Below are 19769 nucleotides of genomic sequence, written 5' to 3'. Positions count from 1 at the left end.
TTCATTGTCTTTTTTCCCCTGCATCCTTCATAGTTTTTTTTTTTTTCCAGAATTAACCCCTGAAAATACAGTTCTGGTCACAACCCCTCTCTGAATATCCTTGTTATTTCCCAGCTCTGTGTCTCTTCTACAGATGCGCCATTTACTTGGGACAACACTCCCTGACATCCCTACCCGTATTTTAAGACTCAGAACAAATATTTAACTGCTTTCTAAAGCTCTCCCAGATTTGCCAAATCAGACTCAGTCAAAGCTACTTCCCTGGAGTCACTGTGCTAACATATTTACTGCCTAAAATATAATTAGGCACTCAATCAAAGATTCCTCTACTGAGTGTTCTGACAACCCAAAATACTTCCCCTGTGGTTGTAAGCTTTTGTGGTCAGTCCAGGGACAATGCAAAATATTGGAGACGTAGGTCTTGACAACTCTGAAAAGATGGTGTTCAATTTTGTGAACGTGTTGTACCCATAATCAACCCAACCTATGATTTGTGAGATATGCAGGCTTGCCAGCTCTTTGCCTGTTATTGTCCCCCTTTGAAGATAAAGTGCTCTAATTAAGAATTACTGCCTTGACCCTCATATTGCTGTTGTTCATTTGTGTGACTATCTTGTCATATTTATGTCAGTTCTCTTTTCTGACCTTGGTGATCAATCATTGTCCCCAAATATAGCTAGCTAATTTATGGTTGGTATTCACTGCTTTGAACAAATTGGGAGACTGGAATTAATTGCTTTGTTATTATTTTATCTAGTTTCAGCATAAAGGTATACAAATTTAAAATTTAAATCTTTTAAACCTTAGTGTAACACTTAGGCCCCGCGAATATAACCTAACACCATTTCTCTCCTGATTTTCTCTCCACAGCTCATTCCATGTCTCATGAGAATTATTTTATTGAAAATATAAAATCAGTGGATTTTTTAGCTTATTGCTCAGAGGTGTGTACACTCAAAATCAAATTCTGTGTGTGAATGACCTGCCAGTGATGTGAACCCTAAGATATAGGAAGAAAAATTTACAGACTAAACTTATAACTCTAGATCACAGGTAAACAAACACAAGGCCCGCACCACCTTGTTTTATCCGGCCTGGCGCCTTGTTTCTACCTAGTGGCAGCACCAAGCTCCTTGCCCCTAGTTGAGGAGAAGTTACATTTATACAGTCCTAGAATTGCATTCAGTCCTGTGAAGGCAACTGTGAGGCTGATGTGGCCCCTGGTGAAAATGAGTTTGGCACCGCTGCTCTAGAGAAAGTTTCAAGTTACTCTGGATTCATCTAAAATGGTTGTATCTACAAGATTTTTTTCCAAAAGCTATAACTTTGTCCTTACTGGGATAGAAAACAAGATGAAGCAGTAACTTCTTAGGAAGTTACTTGATTTTATAAATAATTATTAAAATGGAGTTACTGTATATAATAAATAGGAAGTTGTCTACCAGTCAGAATAGAACTGAATTTTCCTACTAAGAAACTGAAAATATTCCTGAAGGAAAGTACAATGCAGACAACAGGAAAACCCCTTAATTGGGAAATTATCAGACTTTTTTTCAGATATTATCTCTGTATTAACATCTTCATATTATGTATAATGTATAAATATGAATATTATAATAAATAAATTATATATATATATATATATTCAAGTACAGTTGCTTCCATTTTCACTCCACTAAGGACCCCACCCCACTCATCCCTCCCTCCCCCCTCCCACCTATCTCCTTTGGCTTTGTCCATGTGTCCTTTATACAATACTGTGGGGGCGACTTTCCTCGCAAGTCCCCCCGTGTGCCTCGGATAAGAGTAAACGTGACAAGAGATTTGATGTAATCTGCTTGGGGAGGAGAGGTGGCTGTTTTCCCAGAGGAAAAAGGCCATGAGCAGTGGCCAGTTTCTCAGGGGAAAAAGGCCTTGAGCCCCTTCCTCTAGGGGCTTGTATTGGGTTGTAATACCCAGGAACACAGGGCGGCAAGGATCAAACAGTAGATAACATTTCAAAGAAATCTGAGGGCTTAGTTTGAGTCAGAGTCTGTCAGGAACAGAGATTTAGGGTTTCCTGCTTGAACCCTTAACAGATGAATGAAAGCACTCTTAGCAGAGCAGATTTCACAGGTTTATCAAGAAGTCTTTGTGATGCCAGATTGTTCCCCAGGAGATGCTCTAGCAAGGCAAGGAGCTGCACCCCTCCCCATCAGGTATTCAGGATTAGGGGTATTAGAGCCAGGAAGTGCTTCTCCCAGAAGACATGGGGACTCAGGCTATCTCAAAGCTAGGGGGCGAGAGTCCATTGCTCTTTGTTGCAGCCACCCCCCTCCCTGAGTCCTTCCATGAAGGCCTCCCAAACGATTGTGTCTGGCCCAGGTTGCCCCGCTGTGAGGGGTCTTATCTGTCATTGACTTCTGACCAAGTTTTGGGGTCAGGGAGAGGAAACTGATGCAGTGTTTGCTACCAAAGACAAGCTTTGTCTCCTGCAGCTGACATTCCAAAGGTCATCACTGGCCCTTAGCCACAGTGGGTAGAGTTACAATTCCTAGAATCAGGCAGAGTGGTCCACAACACAATACACTATATATTTCAAACTTTCACTTCCTAATTGTTTGCTGCTAATATATAAAAATACAATTTATTTTTACATATTTTATCCTGTGACTATGCTAAAGTCATTATTTGTTTTCCAGTAGTGTTTTTATAGATTCCTTAGTTTTTCTATGTAGGTAATTGTGTCAACTGGAAATAGAGTTTTGTACCTTTTCCAATCTTAATGTCTTTTTTATCTTTATTGCCTATTCAACTGGATAGCCACTGTAGTGTTTTATAGAGGTGATAAAATCAGATTTCTTTACCTTGTTCTGTAACTTAAGGTGAAAACATTCATTCCTCCAGCATCATGTAAGATTTAGGTTGTAAATTTTTCATAGTTGCCTTTTATGAGTTTGAGAAAAATCTCTTATATTCTCAATTTGCTGATAATTGTTTAAAAATCCATGTATTACTGTTTAAAACTTCAAATAACTTTTCTCCTTATATTTTGATAATCATATGGTTTTCTTCTCAATTATTTTAAAATTTTTTAAAGATTTTGCTCATTTATCTTTAGAGGGGAAGGGAAGGAGAGGGGAAAGAAATATCAGTGTATGGTTGCCTTTCCTGCGTCCCCTGCTGGGAACTGGCCTGAAACCCAGGCACATGCCCTGATTGGGAATTGAACCGTGATTCCCTTAGTTCGCAGGCCCATGCTCAATCCACTGAGCTACACCAGCCAGGGCCAATTATTTTAATTTGTAGAATTAAAATGATGAATTTTCTAAAGTTATCCTTCAATTATGGCATAAATTTCAATGAGTCATGATATGGATTCAGTATGCTGAAGTATCACTAGATGATTTTGAATCTATGTTAAGAAGGATATTTTTACTCAACGATAAAAAAAGAAAAAAGAGGGATATTGATTGTAGCTTCATTTCTTGTAATGCATTGTCATCTTTTGATATTAGGTGATTGTTGGCTTCATAAAACAAGTTAGTATGTTTTGCCTCCTCTGGTATCTTCTGGAAGATTTTGTGTAGAATAGATATTACTTCTTCCTTAAATGTTTGATAGGTCACTAGTGTAGCTTAATAGACCCAGAGTATAATTTGTGGGAAGTTATTTTTATGAATTATTGAATTAATTTTGTAGATGTAAATCCATTTAGGTGTTCTGTTATATCTGAGTGAACTTTTAATTGGTGTATTTCGAAGTATTTGTCTATTTTCACCTGAGCTATTAAATTTATTGATATAAATTATTCCTAATATTTTCTAATTTTCTCTTTGATCACTCTATTACCCGTGTTGATATCCTGATTCAACCAGATGTTGGTGATTTGTGTCTTTATTCTTACTTCCTTCATAGTTCTGGCTAGAGGTTTATTAAATGTATTGATCTTTTCAATGAGGAAGGTTTTTGGTTCATTGAGTCCCTGTATTGTATGTCCGTTTACTATTTTATTTATTTCTGCCTTTAGTATATTTTTCTTCACATCTGTTTTATTTAGCTTAATTGGCTTTTCTTTTTCTAGTTTCTTTAGGTGAAAGCTTTGATGTTTAATGTAAGCTGTTAATACTACAAACTTCCTTCTGAGTACTGCATGTCAAAAATTTGATAAGCTGCTTTTTCATTTTTATTCAGTTCAAAATATTTTCTAATTTTCCTGGTGATTTCTTCTTTGATCCAGAGGTTATATGGTAGTGGACTGTTAAATTCCAGATATTTAGGGATTTTCTTTTTTAGTTCATTTGTGATCACAGAATATTTTATATGATTTTATTTGTTTTAAATATATTAAACTTATTAAATTTTTCAGAATATGATCTATCTTTGAGAATATTCAATTAGTATTTGAAAATAATATGTATTCTTATGTTCTTGCTGTTCTTGAGTGAAATTTGTATGCATATCAATTAGGTAAATTTTTGGTAGAATTGTTTAAATCTTCTATTTCCTATGTACTTTTTCTAGTAGATACTAAGATTGGCGTGATAAAATATCTAACTATAATTGATATTTCTATTTACTCTTTCAGTTATGTTTTCTTCAGGTATTTTGAGGCATTATTATTATTTGCTCACTGTCTTCATATCGATAGGTCCCTATTATTCTTTTGACCAAATTTCTATTTACTATTATTTTCATTCTGCTTGAAGATTTAGAAAAGAATTCTAGTAGCGATCAGTTGGCAATTAATTCTATTAGCATCTGCTTGTATGAAAAAGTCTATATATTTATCTCCACATTTTAAAGATATATTGTTGACAGTCACATAAATTGAAGTTGGGTTTTATTTCAATATTTTGATGCTGTTCCTCCCTTGTCTGCTGGCTTACAAAGTTTTAAGTGAGAACTTTGCTATTATTCCTATTGTTGTTAACTTCCTTGTAATTTTTAAATTCAGTGTCTGTAAAAATTTTAGATTTAGCACTGATTTTAGCAATTTAATTATCATGTGTATTGGTATGATTTTCTCTATGTGTAGTCTACATGAGTTTCATTCAGAAATTTGGATTTTGTACTTATTATTTTAATAAAATTTGGGGTAAAAATCTTTGACAGCTATTTCTTTTAAATTTTGTTTTATAATCCTCTTTCCCACACACTTCTCTTCCTGATGTCCTTTTTTTCTTTTTGCTTTAGTCTTTTTGTATCTCTGTTTTTCTTTATGGATAGTTTATATCACTGTCTTTAAGTTCATTAACCTTTCTTCACCTTTATTATTATTTTTGTTTCACAGTCACAATGCATTTTTATTTTTATTTTTTTCATTTAGTTAAATTTTCTAACTTTTATTTCCCCCCCATTTCCCCCCTCATTTTTTAATGGTTGTTCAAGTGCAGTTGTCTCCATTTTGTCCCCACCATTTCCCCCATGTCAGCCATCCCCACTTCTCACCCTTGATCCTTCATGGACAAAACCAAAGGGGGGTAGGATCTTCAACTTTATTTAATTGATGTTAATCCCATGCAGTATATGTTAACTTTCAGATATTGTATTTAAAAAGTTTTATTTAGGGCTTTTTCAAATCTTTCATTTCTTTGTTCATCACATTCATGTTTTCTTCAACATTCTTGAATATATGAAACAAATTTGCAATGGTTTTTTGTCTAGCACATCTATCATTTCTCTCTTTTCTGGTATTGTTTTTATTGAGGATTTTTCTTCTAGTTCTGGATCAGATTTTCTATTTTCATGAATGCCTAGAATTTTTTTCAACTAGATACCAAGTGGTATTTTTACATTGTTGAGGGATGGATTTTGTTAAATTTCTTTAAAGAGCATTAGGCTTTGTTCTTGCAGGCATGTATGCTAATTGGGAAGTTTTATATTTTCAAGGCTTATTTTTGTGCTATTTTAGGTAATACCCAGGGTTATCTTTAATGTACAGATTATTTATCTCCGATCAATGGTAATGGCATTCTGAGACACCAACCAATACCCTGTGTATGAAGAGGCCTCAACATTCTGGCTTATGGGAACACAAAGTACTCCCAGGCTTTGTATGAGCTTCAGAAAATGCACAGCTTACTGTTGTCTACTGATTATCTTGTCATCTTCCTGGAGATCCAACTCATATAATCTTAGATCAATATCCAACAAATGATTTCAGGGAGCCCCTCTGTAGATTTTTAAAACTCTCTTTATCTCTTTGTGAAACTCCCTCTTTTAAGATATCATGCTTTAAAATCTGCTCGACCCTGAGATCCTCAATGTTCTGTACTGAGTTTTCTCAGTTCAGAAAGACATTAGGGCTCCATTTTGGTTTTAGCTCCCTGCATTTCAACTTGGCAATTACCTCCAGGAAGTTACCAGGGAAAATTACAGTGCTCCACTCCTTTGTTTCCCTTCTCCTAGAGGTCACTGTCTATCCTCACTGTGGTCAAATGTCTTAAAAGATATTTTTAAAATATCTTAACTGAGTCTCATGTTGTTTACACTTGAAAGGCAATTCCAATTCTCATAGTCCTCGTGGGTAGAATTAAATACCTTATCCATTTACTTTTAGTCCTATCTTTATATTAGAGGACACCTACTGTTTCAACAGTGTATAGTTGTTGGTTTTGAATCCAGTCAGATAATTTGCATTAGCTCATTTGTTTTCAGTGCAATAATTACTTTATTTGCATCTGCCATCTTGCTACTTCTTTGTAAATATCCCATCTGCTCTTAGCCCCTTTGTTTTAGTTTGCTTACCTTTTATTTTAGTTAAGTCAATTATTTTAATTTATTCTATTTTACATTTTCTATCTGATTTTTAACTATATAACTTTTGAAATAGTTTTAGTGGTTAATCTAAAGATGACAATATGAATACTTAACTTATTATAACTTACCTTAGCTACTTCTTAATAATAACCAATGCAGGAAACTTGGAAGTTTGACAATATTCACATTCAGTTCTGTTTGTGTTATTTTTGTTACATATTTTTGTGCTGTGTACATTATAGACTCCACAAGAAACTGTTGATTTTTGTCACTTTTAATTGTCCATAGTCTTTCATATACTACATATTTGTCTTTTTGTACCTTTTATTCTTTTCTACAGTTCAGTGATTTTATCTGGAATTATTTTCCTTAAGACAGAGTACTGATTCATCTCCAATATAAATATTTACATATATAGGATTAAATATATCTTCTTATTTGCTTTTTAAATTTATCTTGTATTTGTGTTATTTTTCTATTATTTTCATTTTAATATTAAATGCTAAAAATATTTTTTCATTACTTTCCTTCTATTAGCTTGCTCTTTCCACTATGCTTTTCACTGATTTCTCATTGGTAACTTTTTACTACTAAAACTTCCAGGCTCCCATATAGGTTGCAATACATAATATTTGCTTTGTTTTTTTGCAAACAAAAGAAGAAAGAAAGAACTAGGAGTGAACATAAATGCAAAACCTGTATGAAAGTATAAGTAGAAAAGGTAAAAATTTACTTAAATTGGTTTTGTGTTTCCTCTTCTATCTCACATTTTTTAGAATGATGTTAAGGAATATATGATACAATTCACTACATTGTATCAAAGCAAAAACAATTATTATTTTAAAAATGTATTTATTTTTAGAGAAATGGGAAGGGAGGGAGAAAGAGAGGGAGAGAAACATCAGTGTGTGGTTGCCTCTTGCGTGTCCCCTACTGGGCACCTGGCCCAAAACCCAGGCATGTGCCCTAACTGAGAATCAAACCAGTGACCCTTTGGTTCACAGGCCAACACATAGTCCAATGAAACACACCATCAGGGGCAGCAAACACAATTTTATTTTAGCACCTATTACCTTATCTTTGACAGCTGAGTCACTACCTTTGTTAAGGGAATTTTTATTGGTATTGTTGGTTGGTATACCAAAAAGTTATGTATTCTCAGTGGTGGACAATTTTTAATTAAAAAGTGTAAATAAAGAATCAAATATTTCATTTTGTTCTGGCATGAGAAGATTCATTAGGTTTTTAATTTTTAAAATGCAGTTGATTGGCAGTTATTTAGCTTGACTAACTCAAAATATTCTCTGCAAATTTCCTCTTCCATGAATGTTAATTTGACATTTGAAAGTATATTTGAGGATATTCCATAATTCCTTAATTTGTAATATTCAGGCAAATATTGAGGAAAAGACATTAGGGAGCAGAAAGTTTAAGTTCACTTTGTGACATTTGATGATTGTTTTAAAGTTTATCCAAGAGATGCTCTATTAAATTTCTCATACATCTAATATAGCATACAACAATCAAAACAATGATAATATCTTTGCATAAAAAGTATTTAACAGAAAGGGTCACATTTTAAAAATCTGAAAGAATTATTGTGCTTAAGGCCATGACCAACTTAAGTTCATGTGTCATTTTCAGTGACTAAACTAAAAATTATCATCACTATACATTTTCTTCTGAAAAGTTTTGTCATAATAATTTCAATTACTTTAAATGATTTAAATGTACCATCCCACATTTGAATCCCCTTACACATTTTTGTATTTTGTCTTCATGTATTTATCTTTTTTACCTTTGATATAAGTATCTTACTTCACTCAAGCTTTAGTACAGAGCAACCAAATTCCTTTTGTTCTAGATAAATTTTACTAATTCTCACCATTATTTCCACTTCTCTTTGCTTACCTAGAAATATAGATAACTATATTTCCCAGTCTTGTAAATTGGATGGGACCACGTGACAAATTTTGGTTGACTGTCACTTCAGGGATGACAGACACACTGAGGACCCATTGCATCAGGCTCTCTTCACCTCCCATAATGGACCCTGAAGTGCCATGTTGAAATAGGTGTGCCATAAAACAAAAGCACCTTGGAATACTTAACTACCATGTGGAGAATATTGCCCTGAAAAATCATGTGGGCCTCCAAAAGAATTTGCATGAACAAAAACTAAACTAATCTAGTGTAAAGGAACTGAGATTTTTGTATTGCTATTGCAGAATAATCTAGAGTATCCTGACTGCCATACATCTTAAAGAACTAATGTGTAGATAGGAGGTGGGGGTGGGAGTGCGGAGAGCTTTTTGACACATTACGTTGTTTTACTCATTATAACTAATGTCTTGCCAAATGCTATCAATCTTATTTTTACAATGTAATTTTGCTTTTTGATTTTTACATTTACTTCCAAACCCTCTCAATTTTATCTCAAATTAGATACAAAAGGATAAGTACACTATGTGACCAGACTAAGGTTACACGTATTTTTGTAGGGACAGCAAAGCTCTTGAGCCCACATTGTTTCGTGCTTTTACCACAGTTGTGTTGTTACCTCAAAGCTGAAAGTTTATCTTTATTTCCCAAGGAGTTTATAAATATACAAATAAATATGCATGACATGTAAAAATGCATGCTGCAAAACCTTCACTCTTTATGAGTTATAAGCTAGTAAAATTGACCTGTATTTTGGGAAATCAAGACAGTATTAACTGCCGGATTGCTCATCTTGAACCATCTGAGTTCTCCTTCTTGAAAAAACATTATTAAATGAGTAAAATATTGTCAATAATATGCATTTAAAAATAAAAACAGCCCTGGCTGGCATAGCTCAGTGGATTGAGTGTGGGCCTGTGAACCACATGATTGCGGTTCAATTCCCAGTCAGGGTACAGGCCTGGGTTGCAGGCCAGTTCCCAGCAGGGGACTCATGAGAGACAACCATACATTGATACTTCTCTCCTTCCCTTCCCCTCTAAAGATAAATAAATAAAATCTTTTAAAAATCTTAAAAAAATAAAAATAAAAACAGAAAACATGGAAGAAAATTATTGATAAAATTTAATATGTAATTAGAAGTACTATATATATGCTTTGATTTCCTCATGCTTGTTTGTCTTTCTCTCAGTCAACTGGTATACTCATGCCGTAGTACCAGGATAGAGAAAAAACATAAATGCAGGTTATTAAAAAGAAACTATCATTGCAAATTACAATATTGCAAATTTGCATTATTACATGGAAGGGAGGGCATAACAATGAGATGGAAATAAATGAAGGGATATGCTTCCTCAAAACATCATATATTTTTTAAAGTCACCACAAATATGTTTGCATAAGCATATCCATTTTACTTTTTAAGGAAGTTTCTCTGCTTTCTACTTTTTTTAGTAATAAATATTTTATATGTATTTTTATTAAACTCTATCACATATCTTATTTCATAATAAATATACAGAATAAAAGTGATTCTTGGGTGTCACACCTCTATGTAAATAATCTTACATTTGAGATTTTAAAAGAAACCTCACTACCATTTCCAAAGTGTTAGATACTTACATGAAATAATTAAAGGATTCTCTGACCTCTAGAAACTCTTTGGGGCTTTGCATACAACTGTTAAGATACTAAACAGGGATTTGATTCTGTCTCTTTTTTCAATCCCCAAAAACTATGCTTGCCATACTTTTATGATATTTACCATATTAACTTTTATTTTATACTTGTTTGTACCCTTTTATTGGTATCCTTTACTATTCTTCATGTTCCTTAGAAATTATATCCAATATATGTAGAAATATAATAAATGACAAGTAGCAAGTCAACAAATAGAGAATACTAGTTATGTAGAAGCAAGAGATTTAATTTTTATGTCACTGGTATTAAATATAAAGAAAAATTTTAGAATAGCAAAAGTTTTTATTAATTCATAATTTTCCATTGTTATAATTATAGGCTTCAAGTGTATATGATTTGCAAACCACCATTTTATATATCATTTTCTCCATGAGGTATAAATAGGTATATTTTTTCAAACAATGTAAAAAGGCACAAAACCTAAATAATTTATTAGGTAGTGTCACAATTCATAATTAAATGACAGTTTATAAATTCAATCCATCAAGGATTATTAGGATATCAAACAGCTCCATTCATTCAAATCACAGATCCAACTGTGCCTACAGACAGAGAAATTTAAACCTTTTTATATTGCTGTGAAATTCTTTCTGTGTGCATAAAATATCTATGTTCCTTCTCTGGAAGAAGGGGACTACATGTTTCATAAAATTCTCAAAGGAATCTGTATGTGCCAAATACTCTAAAGTTAGAAACAGGGGATTCAGCCTTGACCTCTTCCTTAATTTTACCTCCCACATTCACATTTTTTAAAATTTAATTATTGTTCAAGTAGTTTTCTGTCATTTACTCTCAGCCCAGCCCACGCCCGCCAGTGCTCCCCACCTCCCTCCCATTTCCATCACCCTTAGTTTTTGTCCATGTGTCCTTTATACTTGTTCCTGTAAATCCTTCCCCTTTTCCCCTGAAATTCCTTCCCCTCTATCCAGTCATCAATTTATAGTCTAAAATACCAGTTAAAACTGTCTCCTGCTCTTTGGCCTTAGTACCTTAGTTTAGACTCATTATCTCTTAACTGATTTCTCTGCCTCTAGTCTATAAGGTCTCTCCAGAAAATGTCCAGCCACTGTTAATATAATGAGAACCGTTTGTGCGACATCCATGTAACCAGGCAGCCAAGGAGAGTGGACTGGAATGCACATATGTGAACAGTGACAACTTCACTGTACTAGTCAGTGGGGGCAGTAGACTCCACTGAGTGAGCATGTGTTCTGTGTGGCAGCTGCATTCAAAATGACTGGGTGAGTAGAGCAACGTATCTGCATCAAATTTTGCGTTAAGCTTGAACATTCCTCCACAGAAACTATTTGGATGATTCAGGCTTTTGGGGACAATGCAATGAGTGCAGCACAAATAATAGTGTGGCACAGATGCTTCAAAGATGATCGTGAATCTGTTGAAAGTGATCCAAGTTCTGGAAGGTCTGCAATAAGCAGAACACCTGAGAATGGTGAATGTGTACAGGCTGCAATCATCAAAGACTGGCAACCAACAGTGTGAGAACTAGAAGCTCATCTGGGGACTCCAAAAACTACTGTGTATGAGATTTTGATGCAGGGTCTTGGCATGAAATGTGTCATGGCAGAATTTGTTCCATGGCTTCTACTCAAAGGAACATCGTGCTACCATTGCAAAAGACTTGATTCAAACTACTACCAATGAACCAGACTTCCTCAAGAAGGTCATAACCAGAGATGAATGGTGGGGCTACAGCCATGATCTGGAAATGAAGGCCCAGTTGTTTCAATGGAAGACACCTAGTTCTTCATGCCCAAAGAAGGCATGACAAAGTCACAGCAATATCAAGACCATGTTAGCTTTGTTTTTTGATTGGGAAGGTGTTGTCCATCACAAGTATCCCTCCAGGCCAAACAGTTAATAAGGAGTATTACCTTGGTGCTCTTTCTTGATTGAGAGATGCAATATGACAAAAATGGCCACAGCTCTGGGCACCTGGTGATTTGTAGCTTCATCACAACAATGTACTTGTGCAGAGGTTTTTGTGAAACATCAAATCACCCAGGTGACTCAGCCCAAGAATAGCTCAGATTTGGTGCTCTGCAATGTCTGGCTTTTCCCAAAACTGAAATCTCCTTTGAAAGGGGGAGGGATTTCAGGCTATTGTTGAGATAGAAGAAACTATGATGGGGGAGCTGAGGGTGATTCCAACAAAGGATTCTGCAGAGTGTTTTGAACAGTGGAAGAGACATTGTGAGAACTGTGTGAGGAACCAAGATGCCTACTTTGAAGGAGACTGAGGCATCACTGTCCTATATAAATGTGTCTTGTGTCTTCTTTAAGGTTTTTTCTCTATTCTGCATGTTAAATGGCTGGATACTTTCTGGACAGACCTTGTCATATACCCTTTCAACCCATCCTTCACACTTCTGGGATAATCTATCTAAAACAAAAATGTGAATATATAATTTCACTTCTTAAAACTCTTCACTGATAACATGTATTTAACATAAAATGCAAATCCTTCTGCATAGTGGGAACCACACTAGATCAGGAAATAACTTTTTGAAGTTTCATTATATAAAGTGCTCTGTTTCCCTTTTCTGCCTACTGTATGCAATAAGATCCTTGCTCTAAACAGCAGTTAGTTTTGTCCCCTTGTATTAGTTATCTCTTCACAGGGATGTGTGAAAGTTTCTGTAGGCTAGGGATTTTATCGAGATCATAAAATAGAGTAGCGTAAAAATGAACTGATATTGAAGATACATAGTTTACTTAATGATTGTTTTAAGCATATGGAAATGCATATATGTGGACATTCTCTCTCTCACATATACACACACTCACTCATATACACACACACTTATTTAGGCACAGTGATTTTGAATCAGTAAGAAAGCTATAGTCAAGTTTTGACTATGAGGGGAAAGGTAATTTTAATTACTGTATGGAAAGTGTTCCTCAGATACATTTTGGCAGAGCTCCCACTGTACTTATATGTCAGATATATTGAATACAGTTTATCTGTATGAAAAAATTGAAAGAACTACTTTTCTAAGCTATTTTTGCCATGATTGTAGAGATGTGATCACAGGTATTTACATATGTCCCAAATCATCAAATCATACACGTTTAAATATGTGCAGTTCTTTGTATATCAATTATTGTAGTTTAATAAAGCTGTTAGAGAGTAATAATTTTAATGAAATGAAGGAAAGAATCCTCATTAATGTTTCCAAAGAGAAGGAACTTTGAAGGTAAGAAATACTTTATGGAAAATCTTAAGGACCTCCAATAAGGTATAGGATGTAATCCCACTCTTCTGTCTGTCCAGTGAAGTAATTGCTCAGCTTCACCACATTGATCAAAAGGCTTTGGTATCAGAGTATTCTTAGGGGAGACTCAAAGAGGTGTTGTTAGCTATATTTAGATTCAGATAGTAGGGATAGAATTTAAGGGTTACGAGTGCATACATTTAAAGTTGGCAATGTGCCAAAGCAGTGGTGTGGAATGAAAAGGAGATGGAATTTCTGTAACTGCTTGACATGAGGTTTAGAGGCATAGGCATTTTTTTTCAACAGGGTAAAGGAATAATGTGTTATAAGTACTATTGGAAGGCAAAATTAATGATGAATCTGTCTCCTGAAGCTTAGCAACACAAGATGTGGGGAAATGAGTAGATTCTATTTAACAGAGATTTAGGAAGGATGAGTAGCTGAAATGAGAACTAGGTTACAGTTGTAAAAAATGTTATAGGGTCTGCACTATGAAAGTAATTTTTATTTCTTGAAATAGTAAAGAACTTAGGCAAGGGAAGAAGCACTCAAAAGTTGAGAATAGAAGAAGGAGAGATTGCTATAGACATAAAAATATTTAAAGAATAGGTGAGAGAAAATGTTTAATTCTTGGATTATGATCAGAGACAACAGTGAAGACCTGATAGATGTAGCTACTTGCAGTTTCCCAAATAAGTAAATATCTACCTTCTTCTCCCTTCTCACCCACACAGAATTATTTGCTGTTTCTGTTCCTAGAATACTACTAGCGTATCTTAATTATAAGACTTTCTAAACTGCATGAATTTTTTCTTATTCATCTGTTTCATTTACTAGATTGTGCTTTCTTCAAGAATATCAATAATTTTATTCAATTACCTTATTATTTGATCACTTCCTGCTTACTGGAACTTAAGCACTAGGAAGGCAGGGACAAAGTCTCTTATGCAACATTCTTAGCCCAACACCTAACATACTATCTAGCATATTATTGGCATTCAATAAATAGTTTGAATGTATAAATCAATCAACCAATCAATGGACATTTGTATCTCTAGTGTCTATAAAGTGCTTGTCACATTTTAGGGACACAGTAAAAGTATATTCAATAGATGAGCAGATCAGTGGACTCCATAAATTCAGACTTTAGGAGAACTCAACAAATGGGCAGAAAGGGGAGGATGGAATTAAAGGAAGGATATTGTCATGGCATTTTGAATATCTACTGTGTAGATATACTTAAATGTGAAGTACATAGTTATCTTAAGAATGCATCCAGTCTGACCTTGATCCCCATTTGTTGGTGATACAGAAGATAAAAGTGATTTTCTGGGACAACTAAAGATTGCTGAATGCACTATATTAGCTAGTTCTGCAAAAACATTAGCAGTAAGAGTTTAATGATGATTGAAATTTCTAAAAAAATAAGCTCTTGATTCATTGATAATTATAAACACCTTTGTAACCTAGAAATTTATCTAATAAGAAATTAAATTTTCTAAAGAGAATTAAAATTTTCAGTCACTGATGAGGAAAATTTTAGATGAGAAAAAGGTAGCATTTTCTAGTAAATGTAATCCAAGTAATAAGAGACTTAAATTACTTTAGGTAATTTTGAGGCACTTATAGTGTTTTTCTTCCAATTTTGTCCTGTAATTATATAAAAATTTTTGACTAGAACATAAATTCTACTACATATTATCTGTAGCATGTTTTAGCATATTGTCAAATTCTAATAAATATGAATAAACTGACATAGGGTTTGTTTTTACCCTCTTTTATTAAGGTATAGCATATATTTATATAGCATATATTTATATGCTATACCTTATATAGCATATGTAAGATATATAGCGTATATAAGGTATTTAAAATAATTTATATTTTATATAAAATATAAATTAAAAAGTTGTATTATGTTTTCATATATACACATTCATGAAATCACTACTTAGATCAAGTTACAGAGCATCTATAACACTCTACATTTTTTTATGGCCCTTTAGAGTCAATATCCTACTATACATATACACTATTCTGACTTGTATCACATTGAATTATTTTGTTTGTTGTTAATGTTTCTGTAAGTTTATATTACATATGTTGCATTACTTGTGATTGGCTCCTTTTGTTCATTAATATATCTGAAAAATTAATTCGTATTTTTGTATATATTCATAATATATTCTTTTCTTTTTGTTGTATATTATTCCATCATAGGAATTCTATTGTATAAATAAAGCACAATTTGTTTATCAGCTCTTATCTTGATGACATTTAGGTTGTTCCTAGAATTGGGACTATTTAATAAATATAGCTGCTCTATATATTTTTACACAGGTCCATTGGTGGAAATAAACACTTATTTATCTTCAGTATATACCTTAAAGTGGAATTACTTCATCATAGGGATGTGTAATTTATCATTTGGTTGGTATTTGGAATAGTTTTTACAGGTATACAATCTCTCTAGATAAATACAAAAATTCAAGTTGCTCCAAATCATTACTGTCACTTTATTATCAATATTTCAAAAATTTTTAGCCATTTGAGTGGACATTTAATAGTGACTCATTGTGTTTTTAATACTCATTTCTATCATGAGTAAATTAAAGATGAAAACATTTTCATATGCTGATTGGCAATTTGAAGAACCAATTTTGTGATGTACCTTTTCAAATTGTTTTCATTTTACTGAGTTTCTAATCTGTTTATTACTTTATGGAGTAAATATATTCTCTATACTAGCCCTTGTTGAATACAGTAAAACCTTGGCTCTCAAATGTTTCCCATCTCAAACAGATTGGTTATTGAGCAAGGTGTTCACAAACAAAAATGTCTCACTCGTGGAACAAAATTTCAGTTCTCAATCTGACAGCATCGTCATGCTGATAACCTGTATACTCTATGATATGCTGCAAGTCTCTCCGGCAGCAAAGAAAGACAATTCAATTTTTGAACAAATCACTTCTTGAACAGCCTTTGGAAATGAATGAAGTTTGAGAACTGAGGTTCCACTGTATATTTGTTGTGACCATCTTTTTCCCAATTCTGGCTATGTTGTGACTCTAATAGTATCTCAATAAAAATAATTTGTTAATATTTTATTTTATTTTTTAATGATTTCCATCTTTGGCTTTTTTCTTTCTTATTGAGATATAGTTGACACATAACATTATATTAGTTTCAGGTATATAACACAATGATTTGATATTCCTATACACTACAAGATGATTGCCTCAATAAGTCTAATTAACATCTGTCAACATACATAGCTACAAAATTTTTTTGTGATGAAAATTTTTAAGATCAACTCTCTTAGTAATTTGCAAATATACAATATAATATTGTTAACTGTTGTGGTCATGATCTACATTACATCCTTGTGACTTATGTATTTCATAACTTGAACTTTGTACCTTTTGATCCCCTTTACTTATTTTGCCAACACCCCCAATCTCTGCCTCTGGCAACAGCCATTTTGTTCTTTTAGATTTCACATGTAAGTGAGATCATATGGTATTTGTCTTTCTCTCTTTGAGTTATTTTACTTAGCACAATGCCCTCAAGGTCCATCCATGCTTTCACAAATGGCAAGATTTCATTCTTTTTTGTGGCTGAATAATATTTCATCATATATATCGGAATTTTTTTATCCGTTTATCCATTGAAGGACACTTAGGTAAATAATGCTTAGTAATTAGTGATATCGAGTACCTTTTCATGCACCTGTTAGCTATTTTTTTGGAAAAATGTTTAGATCTTTGGCCCATTTTTAAACAAATTGTTTGTTTTTTGGCTTGAGTTGTTGCAGTTACTTATACATTTTGAATAGAATCTCCTTCAAAGATATATGGTTTACAAATATCTTCTCCTATTCTATAGGTTGCCTTTTCATTTTTTTTATTGTTTCCTATGCAGAAGATTTTAATTTGATGTTTATTTTGAATAAACCAAGTTGTTTATTTTTCATTTTGTCATCCTTGCTTGTGGTTTTATATCCAAAAAACTTATTGCCAAAACAGATGTCAAGGAGCTTTTTTCTTAAGTTTTCTTCTATAAGTTTATAGTTTTAGGTATGACATTTAGGTCTTTAATCATTTTGAGGTAATTTTTGTATATGGTATAAGATAAAGGTGAAATTTTATTTCTTCCATGATGTTATCCAGTTTTTTGGCATCATTTATTGAAGTGACTATCCTTTTGTGTTCTTGATAAATTTGTTAAAGATTAGCTGATTCTATATGCAGAGATTATTCCTGGGCTCCCTATCCTGTTTCATTGTTCTATGGGTATTTTTTGTGGCACCATCATACTGTTTTGATTACTATAGCTTTGTAATATGGTGTGAAATCAGGAGGCATGATGCCTCCAGCTTTGTTCTTTCTCAAGCTTGCTTTCTATAGTTGGAATATTTGTGATTCTGTAATGATTTTAAAATTATTTTTCTATGTCTGTGAAAAATGCTATTGAAGTTGTGATAGAGATTACATTTAATCCATAGATAGCTTTGGATGGTATAAACATTTTAACAATGTTAATCTTCCAATCCATAAACATGAGATACGTTTCCATTCATTTGTGTCTTCTTGAATTTCTTTGATCAAAGTCTTACAGTTTTTTCAAAGTATATTTTATTACTTATGCTATTACAGTTGCCCATTTTTCTCCCCTTTATTCTGCTCCACTCTGTAATCCCCTCCCCTTAGTTCATGTCCATGGGCCTTATATATAAATTCTTTGGCTTCTCCATTTCCTATACTATTCTTAACTTCCCCCTGTTTATTTTGCACTTACCAATCATGCCTTTTATTCCCTGTACCTTTTCCCCCATCCCCCCTTCAGCTTCCTCAATGACAACCCTCTATGTGATCTCTATTTCTGTCATTCTGTTCCTGTTCTAGTTGTTTGATTGATTCATTTTTGTTTTTTGTATTTTTTTTTTTAGGTTTGGTTGTTGATAGTTGTGAGTTTGTTGTCATTTTACTGTTTGCATTTTTAATTTTCTTTTTCTTAGATAAGTCCCTTTAACATTTCATATAATAAGGGCTTGGTAATGATGAACTCCTTTAACTTGACCTTATCTGGGAAGCACTTTATCTACCCTTCCATTCTAAATGATAGCTTTTCTGGATAGAGTAATCTTGGATGTAGGTCCTTGCCTTTCATGACTTTGAATACTTCTTTCTAGCCCCTATTGTCTGTAAGGTTTCTTTTGAGAAATCCGCTGATAGTCTTATGGAGACTCATTTGTAGGTAACTATCTCCTTTTTTTGCTGCTTTTATGATTGTCTCCTTCTATCTTGGGTAATATAATTATGATGTGCTTTGGTGTGTGCTTCCTTGGGTCCAATATCTTTGGGACTCTCTGAGCTCCCTGGACTTCCTGGAAGTCTATTTCCTTTTCTGTATTGGGGAAGTTATCCTTCACTATTTTTTTTAAATAAGTTTTCAATTTCTTGCTCTTCCTCCTCTCCTTCTGGTACCTCTGTGATTCAGATGTTGGAATGTTTGAAGTTTTCCAGGAGGTTCCTAAGCCTCTACTCATTTTTTTTTGAATTCTTGTTTCTTTATCCTGTTCTGGTTGATTGTTTTTTCCTTGCTTCTGATCCAAATAATTGATTTGAGTCCCAGTTTCTTTCCCTTAACTGTTGGTTCCCTGCATATTTTTCTTCATTACATTTTGCATAGCCTTTCCTTTTTCCTCTGTTTTATGAGCATACTCAACCAATTCTGTGAGCAACCTGATTACCAGTGTTTTGAACTCTGTATCTGGTAGGTTGGCTATCTCTTCATCACTTAGATCTATTTTGGGAATGTTGATCTGTTCTTTCATTTGGGCCATATTTCTTTGTCTTGGAGTACCTGTTACATTGGAAGGAGTAAAGCATTAGGTATGCCAGGATGTGGCAACCCACCTTGTTGCATTGTGGCATTGTATGTGTGGGAGGGGTCTGAGAGACAACAATGCTGCTTGCTCTGCTCTCAGCCAGCTTTCAGGCACTTCCCCTGTGACCCACAAGCAAATTGGGATATCCTGGTGCTGATTCCAGGATGGGTGGGTTTTTATGTGTTCTATGACCCTGCGGGTCTCTCCAGTGAATTCTCCTGTGAAGCTGGGAGCTTCTCCTGCCACTGCAATCCACACAAGTT

This window comes from Sturnira hondurensis, unplaced genomic scaffold (genome assembly GCF_014824575.4).
Source record: "Sturnira hondurensis isolate 20B ecotype Veracruz unplaced genomic scaffold, ASM1482457v3 Scaffold0002633, whole genome shotgun sequence".
NCBI lineage: Eukaryota > Metazoa > Chordata > Mammalia > Chiroptera > Phyllostomidae > Sturnira > Sturnira hondurensis.
This window is presented reverse-complemented; position numbering follows the sequence as displayed.